Here is a 14,051-nt window from a genome sequence, read left to right on the forward strand (position 1 = left end):
AAGCTGTGCCTGATAGGTGTGAGGTTGTGTTTTCTCTGTGCCTTCAGGCTACAGTGTGTCTGACTACCAGACTGTTCAGTTCCCATCTAAACCGCTGCTTTGTTATGTTCTTATTTATTTATTTTACCCCCCAGACAGCAGATGTGCAGAAAACATATGGGGCATTAAAAACAACTTGACATGTGAAGATAGCATACATGTGATAGAAAACAGCGTACAAATGATTAGTCTTGTGAGTGAAAAACTAGCGGAAATTACCTGTCCTCACAGTCTTATGATGCACCAAAGACAATATAGGATCTTCCCTGCATTATTTTAATAAAGGAAGAGCAAAGAAATACTGATTCACTCAACCCAGTTGCCAAAAGAAAATGTTGGCAGTTTACATTTCTACAAACCACAGATATGCGATATTCAACGTTTCCTGTTCATTTGAAAACAGTACGCAAATAAAACAACTTGGTTAAAACAAGTGTAGTCTCAGACTAATTGCAATCATGTAGACTACTTGTCACGCCCCGTCCATTCACATCCCTGCCTATTCATTCAGCTATCCACACCCAGTCTCATTCATACCCCTTTCCTATCCAATCACAGTTATCCACGCTCTCCCACGCTATCAATAGCCAATGGGTTCAAGCCATCTCCTTCCCCTCGCTTTGCCGCTGAACCAATAATCTAAAGCGGTCGAGAGTATTTGAAGTGCTGTATTTTATTATGTGGGTTGGCTTCTTACCGATATGTTCTCCTCTGCAGTCACTATCGTTCCCGTGTTCCGGACGTTTTGCCCCACCTCCTCCCCTGCCACCACCAACGTCATGGCTCCAGAGCGATTCCCCATGGGGGGATTTCTATTCTATGCATGATGCCCTCCTTTCATCATCGCTGGAGGAGCATCATCATACGCCAAACCTTCATATTGTTTTGTTGTATCAGTGTCTTTCATTCTACTCTCTTATTATTGAAATTGGTAAAGGTTTGGTAACAACTACAACAACTTATTTAAGGTTAGGGTTAAATAACAAAAACGTTAAATGTGACTCACCACGGTTGAAATGGGAAATGCTTTCGGAATGGAAAGGCAAGCTGTTTACACCCTCCATCCACCCCGACCACAACGTCCTTACTGGCCACTGCAGACTATTACAATATCAGACTCTACATGTCACCTGACCACAACGTCCTTACTAGCCACTGCACACTATTACAATATCAGACTCTACATGTCACCTGACCACAACATCCTTACTAGCCACTGCAGACTATTACAATATCACACTCTACATGTCACCTGACCACATGTCCTTACTGGCCACTGCACACTATTACAATATCAGACTCTACATGTCACCTGACCACAACGTCCTTACTGGCCACTGCACACTATTACAATATCAGACTCTACATGTCACCTGACCACAACGTCCTTACTGGCCACTGCACACTATTACAATATAACACTCTACATGTCACCTGACCACAACGTCCTTACTAGTCACTGCACACTATTACAATATCACACTCTACATGTCACCTGACCACAACGTCCTTACTGGCCACTGCACACTATTACAATATAACACTCTACATGTCACCTGACCACAACGTCCTTACTGGCCACTGCACACTATTACAATATCACACTCTACATGTCACCTGACCACAATGTCCTTACTGGCCACTGCACACTATTACAATATCACACTCTACATGTCACCTGACCACAACGTCCTTACTGGCCACTGCACACTATTACAATATAACACTCTACATGTCACCTGACCACAACGTCCTTACTGGCCACTGCACACTATTACAATATCACACTCTACATGTCACCTGACCACAATGTCCTTACTGGCCACTGCACACTATTACAATATCACACTCTACATGTCACCTGACCACAACGTCCTTACTAGCCACTGCACACTATTACAATATAACACTCTACATGTCACCTGACCACAACGTCCTTACTGGCCACTGCACACTATTACAATATAACACTCTACATGTCACCTGACCACAACGTCCTTACTAGTCACTGCACACTATTACAATATCACACTCTACAGTACATGTCACCTGACCACAACGTCCTTACTGGCCACTGCACACTATTACAATATAACACTCTACATGTCACCTGACCACAACGTCCTTACTGGCCACTGCACACTATTACAATATAACACTCTACATGTCACCTGACCACAACGTCCTTACTGGCCACTGCACACTATTACAATATAACACTCTACATGTCACCTGACCACAACGTCCTTACTAGCCACTGCACACTATTACAATATAACACTCTACATGTCACCTGACCACAACGTCCTTACTAGTCACTGCACACTATTACAATATCACACTCTACATGTCACCTGACCACAACGCCCTTACTGGCCACTGCACACTATTACAATATAACACTCTACATGTCACCTGACCACAACGTCCTTACTGGCCACTGCACACTATTACAATATAACACTCTACATGTCACCTGACCACAACGTCCTTACTAGTCACTGCACACTATTACAATATCACACTCTACATGTCACCTGACCACAACGTCCTTACTAGTCACTGCACACTATTACAATATCACACTCTACATGTCACCTGACCACAACGTCCTTACTGGCCACTGCACACTATTACAATATAACACTCTACATGTCACCTGACCACAACGTCCTTACTGGCCACTGCACACTATTACAATATAACACTCTACATGTCACCTGACCACAACGTCCTTACTAGTCACTGCACACTATTACAATATCACACTCTACATGTCACCTGACCACAACGTCCTTACTGGCCACTGCACACTATTACAATATCACACTCTACATGTCACCTGACCACAACGTCCTTACTGGCCCCCTGCACACTATTACAATATCACACTCTACATGTCACCTGACCACAACGTCCTTACTGGCCACTGCACACTATTACAATATCAGACTCTACATGTCACCTGACCACAACGTCCTTACTAGCCACTGCACACTATTACAATATCACACTGTACATGTCACCTGACCACAACGTCCTTACTAGCCACTGCACACTATTACAATATCACACTCTACATGTCACCTGACCACAACGTCCTTACTGGCCACTGCACACTATTACAATATCACACTCTACATGTCACTTGACCACAACGTCCTTACTAGCCACTGCACACTATTACAATATCACACTCTACATGTCACCTGACCACAACGTCCTTACTGGCCACTGCACACTATTACAATATCACACTCTACATGTCACCTGACCACAACGTCCTTACTGGCCACTGCACACTATTACAATAGCACACTCTACATGTCACCTGACCACAACGTCCTTACTGGCCACTGCACACTATTACAATATCACACTCTACATGTCACCTGACCACAACGTCCTTACTGGCCACTGCACACTATTACAATATCACACTCTACATGTCACCTGACCACAACGTCCTTACTGGCCACTGCACACTATTACAATATCACACTCTACATGTCACTTGACCACAACGTCCTTACTAGCCACTGCACACTATTACAATATCACACTCTACATGTCACTTGACCACAACGTCCTTACTAGCCACTGCACACTATTACAATATCACACTCTACATGTCACTTGACCACAACGTCCTTACTAGCCACTGCACACTATTACAATATCACACTCTACATGTCACTTGACCACAACGTCCTTACTAGCCACTGCACACTATTACAATATCACACTCTACATTTCACTCGACCACAACGTCCTTACTAGCCACTGCACACTATTACAATATCACACTCTACATGTCACCTGACCACAACGTCCTTACTAGCCACTGTGCGCTATTTCAATATCACACTCTACATGTCACCTGACCACAACGTCCTTACTAGCCACTGCACACTATTACAATATCACACTCTACATGTCACCTGACCACAACGTCCTTACTGGCCACTGCACACTATTACAATATCACACTCTACATGTCACCTGACCACAACGTCCTTACTAGTCACTGCACACTATTACAATATCACACTCTACATGTCACCTGACCACAACGTCCTTACTAGCCACTGCACACTATTACAATATCACACTCTACATGTCACCTGACCACAACGTCCTTACTAGCCACTGCACACTATTACAATATCACACTCTACATGTCACCTGACCACAACGTCCTTACTAGCCACTGCACACTATTACAATATCACACTCTACATGTCACCTGACCACAACGTCCTTACTGGCCACTGCACACTATTACAATATCACACTCTACATGTCACCCGACCACAACGTCCTTACTGGCCACTGTGCTCTATTTCAATACCACACTCTACATGTCACCTGACCACAACGTCCTTACTAGCCACTGCACACTATTACAATATCACACTCTACATGTCACCTGACCACAACGTCCTTACTGGCCACTGCACACTATTACAATACCACACTCTACATGTCACCTGACCACAACGTCCTTACTAGCCACTGCACACTATTTCAATACCACACTCTACATGTCATAATGTTGATGTACATATAAATGTTGATATGCAACATATTTTGGTGCACAAATGACATTCAACGTATCCATGGTGCCAACATTTCATTCAGGTGACAAGGCATGGATTCACTAGTAATGGCAGAATGCACTGGGGGGACAGATGATTGCCTTAACACAAGTGTGATCATGTCTGCGGTCTTCTATTTGTAATGTCTGGCAACATGCTGGATGTCATCATTAGGTGTACAACTCCCTGACATGATTTTTGAGGTGACCAGCGTCGTTACAGAGAGCCGCTAACTGTCAGCAGTGCCTGTCTCCCCTTGGTGATTCTCGTTAGCGCCCTGTCTAATTCATTAGGAGGAATGCAGGCCAAAAGTCCACACATAGAGACGCATGGAAATACTGCTCATCAACACACACCCCCAGCTCAGGAGAATTACAGCTTCACAACTCGCCCTGCTCACAGGGAGAGAGAGAGAGAGAGAGAGAGAGAGAGAGAGAGAGACTTTCTTTAATGAAACATCTAACAAGAAATAGGAAGAAAACTAAGGACACGGCAAAGGAAAAATCCACCTTCTGACACTGTTACAGTACATGTATGTATCGTAAATCCGTGATATTCACTGCATTCCAGGACTTATTATGTGATGTCATTTACATTTTTGGTGAACCCAGTTTCACTCAACCTGCTTCATCTACTTCTACTTCAGCTGGTGGTTTCCTACATTTCCCAGGGTGCCTTTTGAGAACAGGGGTGAACTGGTTACAAGCTGTCTGCGGGTTAAACATCTAGATGGAGACAGAGATAGTGATAAGCAGTGTTGGGCAGTAGCTTGCTACAAGTAGCGAAGCTACATAGCTTAACTACATTTCTCAGTAGCTTGGTGGTAGCTTCACTACTTTTGAACCAAGTAGCTTTTTCAGTAGCTAAGCTATTTATAGACCCAAGTAGCTTGTAGCTTCCCGCAAAAGCTACAAGCTACTCACCAGAGAAAATCCATGAGCAAAGCACGCAGTGGAGATTTCTGCTGCGGTTTGGATTAAACAGGAGGAGACATTGCATATGTCAAGTGTGCCTTTGTAGCCAATAAAGCACTTCCAGTTCCATTATGACGGACAAGTGTTGTTGTCTCATCCTTGCTTTTTAGCATCCTTGCCTCTCTTGCAGCAAAAGACCCTATTTGTTTGGTGGAAAGTTGTTCTTTGACATGAAGTTGATTCAATGTGAGAAAAAAAGTAGCTTTGATGTAGCAAGCTGCTTTTGCCATGTTGCTCGTAGCTTAGCTTGCTACATTTCTCTGGGGATAGCTTCAATGTAGTTTAGCTATATTTAATTGAGAGTAACTGATAGCTTAGCTTACTACATTTTCCAAGTAGCTTGCCCATCACTGGTGATAAGAGTAGTATTTTGAGAGCAAGAGAACAAGAGTTTTTCCACTCCAGAAGCTAGTTGTGCCTCAAAACGCAACCGGCCTCACATTGCATTCTGGTCTCTCTCCTACCCCTGTGGGTGGAGGAACTGGTCTCTCTGCTCTTCTATGATGGATTTCTCCAACGTCACTTGGTGCAACAAGGCGGCGCTAGAGAGAAGGCCTCCCTCTTTGATTCTGATGGGCTGACATCAGAACGTGATGTACTGTAGCCTACCACTGATGTTTTACATCCTGAAACATTTTCATATCAAACTAAATTATACACTATATTATTATATTATTATTATACAGTAGCTGCACTGTCAATATCTCATTGTGACATAACCTCAATATTTTAGCCAGTTATCAACAGGAATAAGAAAAATATACCAGCAAACAACAACATAGAGAACCGCAGGAAGGAGTCCGGAAGTACACTTCCGGGTTCGTCAGGGGAAAAGTGAATGGGGTTTTACAATGGAGATGTCACTTAAATGCATAAAATAAGGTCTGTGGTTAACAAAAGCTTATGGGAATGCGAATTTGGGTTCAGCAGGATAATCTTCACAAACGTTATAACTTTTATGACTTTTGTAAATGCGTTTTTTTATACACAATTTTTAAAAAAACGCTTCAAAAGGCATAAAAGTGATTCACGTTTGTGAAGATTATCCTGCTGAACACAAATTTGCATTCCCATAAACTTTTGTTAACCACAGACATTATTATTACCTTATGCATTTAAGTGAAATCCCCATTCTAAAACCCCATAGACTTTTCCACTGACGAACCAAAATGGCGGCGATTTCTAGTTAAGCCTAAAAAAATACATCATCCCTGCGGTACTCTATTGGCCTAGAAATGCACAGTGCATTTTTTTCAGATGGAATTTTCCACTAAAAAGTCACCAACTCACAGACACACACAAACACACACAAACACACACACACACACACACACACACACACAAACACAGACACACACACACACACACACACACACACACACACACACACACACACACACACACACACACACACACACACACACACACACACACACACTCACTCACTCACTCACTCACATACAGTACACACACTCTCAGAGGGAGGGGAAAAAGAGGCGGGGGAGATGACATTGAGAACAATGATATCACAAATCACAGGGACTGGGATGAAATCAGGCCGGTGTCATCTGTAAGCCGGCGTACGGACTTCACAATGGACAGGCTGTTACATTACAATAACGACGATAACAACAACAACAACAACAACAAGGCATGTTGGAAATCATTAAATGTTGAATTATCTTGGCTTGTGCACCATTTATCCGCACTTCATGACAACATTTTGCATGCTGATAAGATGTTCCAATAAGTCGTGTTCTATGATTTGCTGTCAGGCAGTATGGGGGCGGAGCGATGAAACCTTCAGAAAGCCTGTTTTGATCAGTTTTCATGGAGTCATATGCTAATGTAATACAAGATATGGACATGGGGACAGTGGAAACAAGACACCATACGTTTACTCATTTGTGAGGTATGAAAGTGCTGTCGTCTTACCACTGCTTTTTTTTTTATCTTACAAAATGCACAGTGTATCTGATGGCTTTAAGCCTTGAAGTACGAGGCTGCGCTCACAAGTTGCTGTAAGCCTTTAGCATCAAAAGCCAGTGTCCAGCAGCCATATGATCTTTCTTTTCTTTTGCTTCACCGCCATTTTCTCCCCAGTTGTACTTTGCCAATTCCCCCTTTTGTCCCAGTCGTTGCTCCACCCCCTCTGCTGATTTGGGGAGAGTTGTAGTCTAGCAGCACTTGCTTCCTCGGATACATGTGCACCAAGTTTCACCGGCAGGACGTGGCGTGTGGGAGCATCACGCTTTCCCCCCAGTTCCCCTCCCCCCTGAACAGGCACCCCCCCGGCCGACCGGAGGAGGTACTAGTGCAGCAACCAGGACACATACCCTTAATCCAGCGTCCCACCCACAGCCGCAGACACGGCCAATTGTGCCTCTATAAGGACGTCCGACCGAGCCAGAGGCAACACGGGGACTCGAACCTGCGAACACTACCTGGATGCCAGATGTAATACAAGATAATGGACATGGGGACAGTGGAAAGACCACACGATACGTTTACTAAATTCGGGAAGCATGAAAGCGCGCTGTCGCCTTTGTGTTGTTGACATGTGACGTCTTACAAAATGCACAGTGTATCTGATCACTTTAGGCCTTGAAGTACGAGTTGCTGTAAGCCTTTAGCATGAAAAGCCAGTGTCCAGCAGCCATATGGTCCCATTTTCATTTGGATTCATTACGCTTATCGCTTCCAATATGGCCTTCAGATCAAACAAGCAGCTTGGCTTTGAACCTATGTTGTGTATGTGTGTGTGTGTGTGTGTGTGTGTGTGTGTGTGTGTGTGTGTGTGTGTGTGTATGTATGTCTTACTATCTACCTCTTTGAGACAGAAAAACAGAGAGGAGGGGGGGTCTCTGCATTAACCTTGCTGCTGGCTACGACGACCCCCCCCATCATAGGCACCAGGCCACTGCCCTCTTCCTCTCTATCTCGCACTCTCTCTCTCTATCTGGCTGTGTGTGTATGTGTGTGTGTGTGTGTGTGTGTATGTGTGTGTGTGTGTGTGTGTGTGTGTGTGTGTGTGCGCACTTCACCTCATCCCCACCACCTTACCCACGATCCGCTGACAGCTCACAGGCACAGCTGCCTTCAAAGGTGCAGTGCTTCAAACGCACAAGTGCACGTGTGTGTACACACACACACACACACACACACACACACACACACACACGCACACACAGAGGAACACACACTCTCGTGCACACTTGAAATCCCTTATTTATCCAGGGAAAGACGACTGAGTGGATTCACTCTTTTCCAACCACGCACTGCACCTGGGAGCTTAGTGAAAGCAGTCTATGCTATTTGGTCACTGTGCAGCTCCAACAGTTGTGGGTTCGGTGCCTTGCTCAAAGAGTTGTCTGTCAAGGCAAGTAGTCCCGCCCACTGAAATCTGTGGCTCCAAGTCCAGACTGATGACTGATTATGTAAAACAGGATGTGAGCTCACGTTATCACGATGGTTTTTTCCTCCATGATACAAATGGAATAAATGTGTCGGTCAGAGAAATTGGATTTGATGGGAGGGGCATGTATATTTATGCCTGGTCAAAAACCATCCTGATAACATGACTTGTGACATGTTACGTTACGTCGTGACATGTTACGTTGTGACATGTTACGTTACGTTGTGACATGTTACGTTGTGACATGTTACGTTGTGACATGTTACGTTGTGACATGTTACGTTACGTTGTGACATGTTACGTTGTGACATGTTACGTTGTGACATGTTACGTTGTGACATGTTACGTTGTGACATGTTACGTTACGTTGTGACATGTTACGTTGTGACATGTTACGTTGTGACATGTTACGTTACGTTGTGACATGTTACGTTGTGACATGTTACGTTGTGACATGTTACGTTGTGACATGTTACGTTACGTTGTGACATGTTACGTTGTGACATGTTACGTTGTGACATGTTACGTTGTGACATGTTACGTTACGTTGTGACATGTTACGTTGTGACATGTTACGTTGTGACATGTTACGTTACGTTGTGACATGTTACGTTGTGACATGTTACGTTGTGACATGTTACGTTACGTTGTGACATGTTACGTTGTGACATGTTACGTTGTGACATGTTACGTTGTGACATGTTACGTTGTGACATGTTACGTTACGTTGTGACATGTTACGTTGTGACATGTTACGTTACGTTGTGACATGTTACGTTGTGACATGTTACGTTGTGACATGTTACGTTACGTTGTGACATGTTACGTTGTGACATGTTACGTTACGTTGTGACATGTTACGTTGTGACATGTTACGTTGTGACATGTTACGTTGTGACATGTTACGTCGTGACATGTTACGTTGTGACATGTTACGTTGTGACATGTTACGTTACGTTGTGACATGTTACGTTGTGACATGTTACGTTACGTTGTGACATGTTACGTTGTGACATGTTACGTTGTGACATGTTACGTTGTGACATGTTACGTTACGTTGTGACATGTTACGTTGTGACATGTTACGTTACGTTGTGACATGTTACGTTGTGACATGTTACGTTGTGACATGTTACGTCGTGACATGTTACGTTGTGACATGTTACGTTACGTTGTGACATGTTACGTTGTGACATGTTACGTTGTGACATGTTACGTTGTGACATGTTACGTTGTGACATGTTACGTTGTGACAGTGACATGTTACGTTGTGACATGTTACGTTGTGACATGTTACGTTGTGACGTGCGATGCGAGATGTAAGTTCCCTCTCTTTTTTCAGTGATAACATGCCAAGCAACAGTTGGACTGTGTACTGAAGTCAGTCAAAATTGTTTTCCCCCTCCTCCTCCCACCGCAAAAGTCAAACTCATGTGCAAGCTACACACACAGACACACACACTGTAAACAAGCTACACACACAGACACACACACTGTAAACAAGGTCCTAGGAATCAGCCCCGACAACAGCAGTGACTCATATAACAACAGGAGGAAAGGAAAGCAACGAGCTATGAAACAGGCTGGTCCAGGCACGCTCTGTGAGACGTATACAAACATGAGGCTGATTACGCTCTGCGGTTAGCTCCACTCTGCATCTCAACACACCGCTCCATGACCTCATCCCCTGTTTACAGAGAGCAAAGAAACTGCTTCAATATGAAGACGCCGCTCACTTTGTGGAGAGGAAGTGCAGCAAACCACCGGCTGTGTCGGGTAAAGTTGCTTTTGAAAGTAATTAGTTACTTTATTATTTTGCTTAATTTCAATTTTGTTTTTAAAGGTTACATTACAAGTTACCCATTATTAAACGTTAAGAGTACTTTTGTGTTACCCACCTCAAAAACAGCAACTGTGATCTTATCTTCTTCTTTTAGATTTGTGATGGAAGTGATGTCACTCATCTGGGAGTTATGTCATCAGTGATGTCACTTGAGCAATTGTGATGTCATCAGTGGTAATCCAAGCAATTGTGATGTCATTAGTGATGGCACTCGAGCTTGTGATATAATCAGTGATGTAATAAATCCTTCCTGGTTGAGGATATATAAGACCCCCAGTCTTACATCAGCGATGGAGGGTCTGAATCACGAGTCAGCATTTCCTGGTTTTGCAAGAGAAAATCCCCTGGCTCCAATAGTATCATGGCGGAAGTCTGGCTCTCTGCGTGCATTGGTGCATCGTTGAAAATGTACCGCCCACGAGTTGTGTCACGCAAATAGGAGGTCCGTGGTTGGTCAATTCATATGTCTGTCAAGCATTTTGTTTTGGTCTTAGGGGCGGCCCCACTTTTCAAGAGTTGCGCACCAGACATAGATATCTATCTGCGTCTCTGAGACTACCTGAACATTGACTGTTAAACTCTTCCTAAAAAAAACACACACAAAAAAACTTCCTAAATACAAAGCCAACAGGTTAAAATAACATAAACTGCACATAAACCGTAATGGACAGAACCTTCATTTCCAGGACTACAGAATCTGCATACGCATGCCAAAAAGTGCTCCATCACACTGCAGAGGGAGTGAAGTAGCACTCTGAGGGACTTGGAAGTTCTCCCCTGACGAAACCCCTTCGAGAGGCCTCAAAAATCTCCATTGGCTTCTATCGCACCCGTGGATCTCCCTGGCTGTCCGCTCTCATCACAACGGAGCGGCAAAACGGGTCAGCCTAATTCCCTCTGTCACCGTGAAATAACCCACAGCGTCCTGGCTGCAGAGGGGTCACAGAGGTGTGAAAAAATACCTCTCCGCCTTGTCAGAGGAGACGCCGCATTTAACTGGGAGTGAAGGCAACATTGTTGGCCAGTAGTGTGTGTGTGTGTGTGTGTGTGTGTGTGTTTGTGTGTGTGTTTGTGTGTTAGCTCTGCATCACGGTGAGGCTCACGTAGCTAAGAGACATGGTGGATAATATACACAATTGGTTCTCAAAGTGGGGTGCGGGGACCCCCAGGAGTCCTTGACGGGGTTCCGGGGGCAGCAGCAAAAAGGGGAATACGTTATTTTCACTAATCCCCATCCATACATAGCACAATGACAATGTATGACTACTTTGGTCATGGGTTTCATACACTTCCTGTATAAAACACCCACAATCTAATCAAATCTTATCAATGGGGGTTTAGGTTAGGTTTAGTTTAGGGTCCTTGATGTGGAAAAGTTTGAGAACCACTGGTGTATGTTACCACCATCCCGGGGCCCCGGGACCTCAAACCTGCATCCTACTGGGAGCTTCAGTGTACAGAGCCACATCTCGCACCCCTCCGCCTCCCCCTCCCCCTCCCCAGCCACATCAGCACAACATGTGCCTCCTCCGCCAGACAGGACAAATTACCCCGCCAGCCCCCCAACCCCCGCACCTCACCCCAAAACAAGCTCGCATTACCTCTCAACCGGACTGTGAACGCTCCCCGCGCGCCGCTACCTCTGCTGCAAGAGACGGATGGGGGAAGCCAGGCCCTGATTACTCATTTGGACCTATTTGTTTTCATCTGCCTGCCATACTTTATCATAAAATCTGAACCTACCCCCCCGCGCGCCCCCCCCGCCCCCCCAAAGCGTGTGCGTCCGCCGCCCCGTTACCAGAATCAGACCGATTCATCTGCCTCTCGCGCTGATGGATGGGCGCCCGCCATTTATATTCCGCCTCTGGTTTCAGGAGAGGAAACTCCTGACTCCACACACAGAGCCAGCTTTCACTGATGTGGCTCTGCTTTTCACAGTTTGCTGGGAACCGTTTGTGTCTCGGGTTAGAAAAACATCAAGTTCACCCACGGAGTGGATGATTCTCTGTAGCACATTTCTAGAATCTACGGAAATGTGAAATATGAACATTTTCTCACGTGTATAATGTCTATATTCACATATCTACAAACGTGATATGCAACGTATTTTGGTTCAGAGATGTTCATCTACAGTATCTATCTATCTTATATCTATAAAAGGGTGCAAGTGGGCAATCTCTGTCTCTCTGTTCTCTGTTTCAACTTGTGTCACTGATGAAAGAAATACTAATGAAATGAAATGAAATAAAATGACATTTTATTCTGGCGACTGGGCTCATTTATCCCTAATTGGAAAAAGGAGCCACAAAGTAGGATGACTGAAGTCTATTTTGTTGTTGACATGTTTTTCTGTTCCTTCAAACAGATGTTGATATCAGTTACTAAAATATGTGTATTGAAAGATAATATGTTCTGTCTTTATAATGATAAATTACATAAATAGTTTTTCAAATGAACAATCAACTCAAAAGATCGCTTTTTTCTAAGCTGATAACAAAGTAAGAAGGATTTCAAGGACAGCGGTTGCATCTTGAAGTAACAGGAGGCAGTTCAGTTGCAGTTAATTAATGACTCTGATCCAGTGTTCTGTCACTCCACTTCTCTCTCACCAGCATTTTGATGGTCTGACGATGTTAAAAATATATCTCTCACTAACACCTTTTTGAATCTCCGGTCCAAACAGAAGCTTCAGCGCTGCAGAAATAGCCTACATCTGTACGGCAGATTCTGCTCGCGCCAGGTGCCAAATAATGTTCATTAAAAGTGACAAATACCTGATTTATTTAAGAACTAATTGAAAGCAACATGTGCTAGTAATGACAGAGTAAGGGATGTGGACGGGGGAAGAGAGAGAGAGCAACTTGTGAAAATTGCAACACACACACACACACACACACCTCCCCTGTCATCAAGCCCAATGTTTTGTTTTGATACACGGGAAGTGAAGCGAGAGAGAGGGAGAGAGAGTGTGTGAGAGAGAGATCACACAGATTCCTTATCCACCTTATTTCTAGCTGCCATGATGCCTTACGTGAAATATGGGTGCTTCTTCCGGTGTAATCCTCCCAGCCCCCTCCCCCCGTTACGTTGCTGACACGGACACAACATGTAGCCCGTAGATCTTCGTGAAGTGAGCAACAATCTCCCACAGTTTGACTTTAGCGATTTTAACCCTTAACCCT

The sequence above is a fragment of the Poromitra crassiceps genome (assembly GCF_964638095.1).
Source record: "Poromitra crassiceps genome assembly, chromosome: 3".
In the NCBI taxonomy this organism is placed as follows: Eukaryota; Metazoa; Chordata; class Actinopteri; order Beryciformes; family Melamphaidae; genus Poromitra; species Poromitra crassiceps.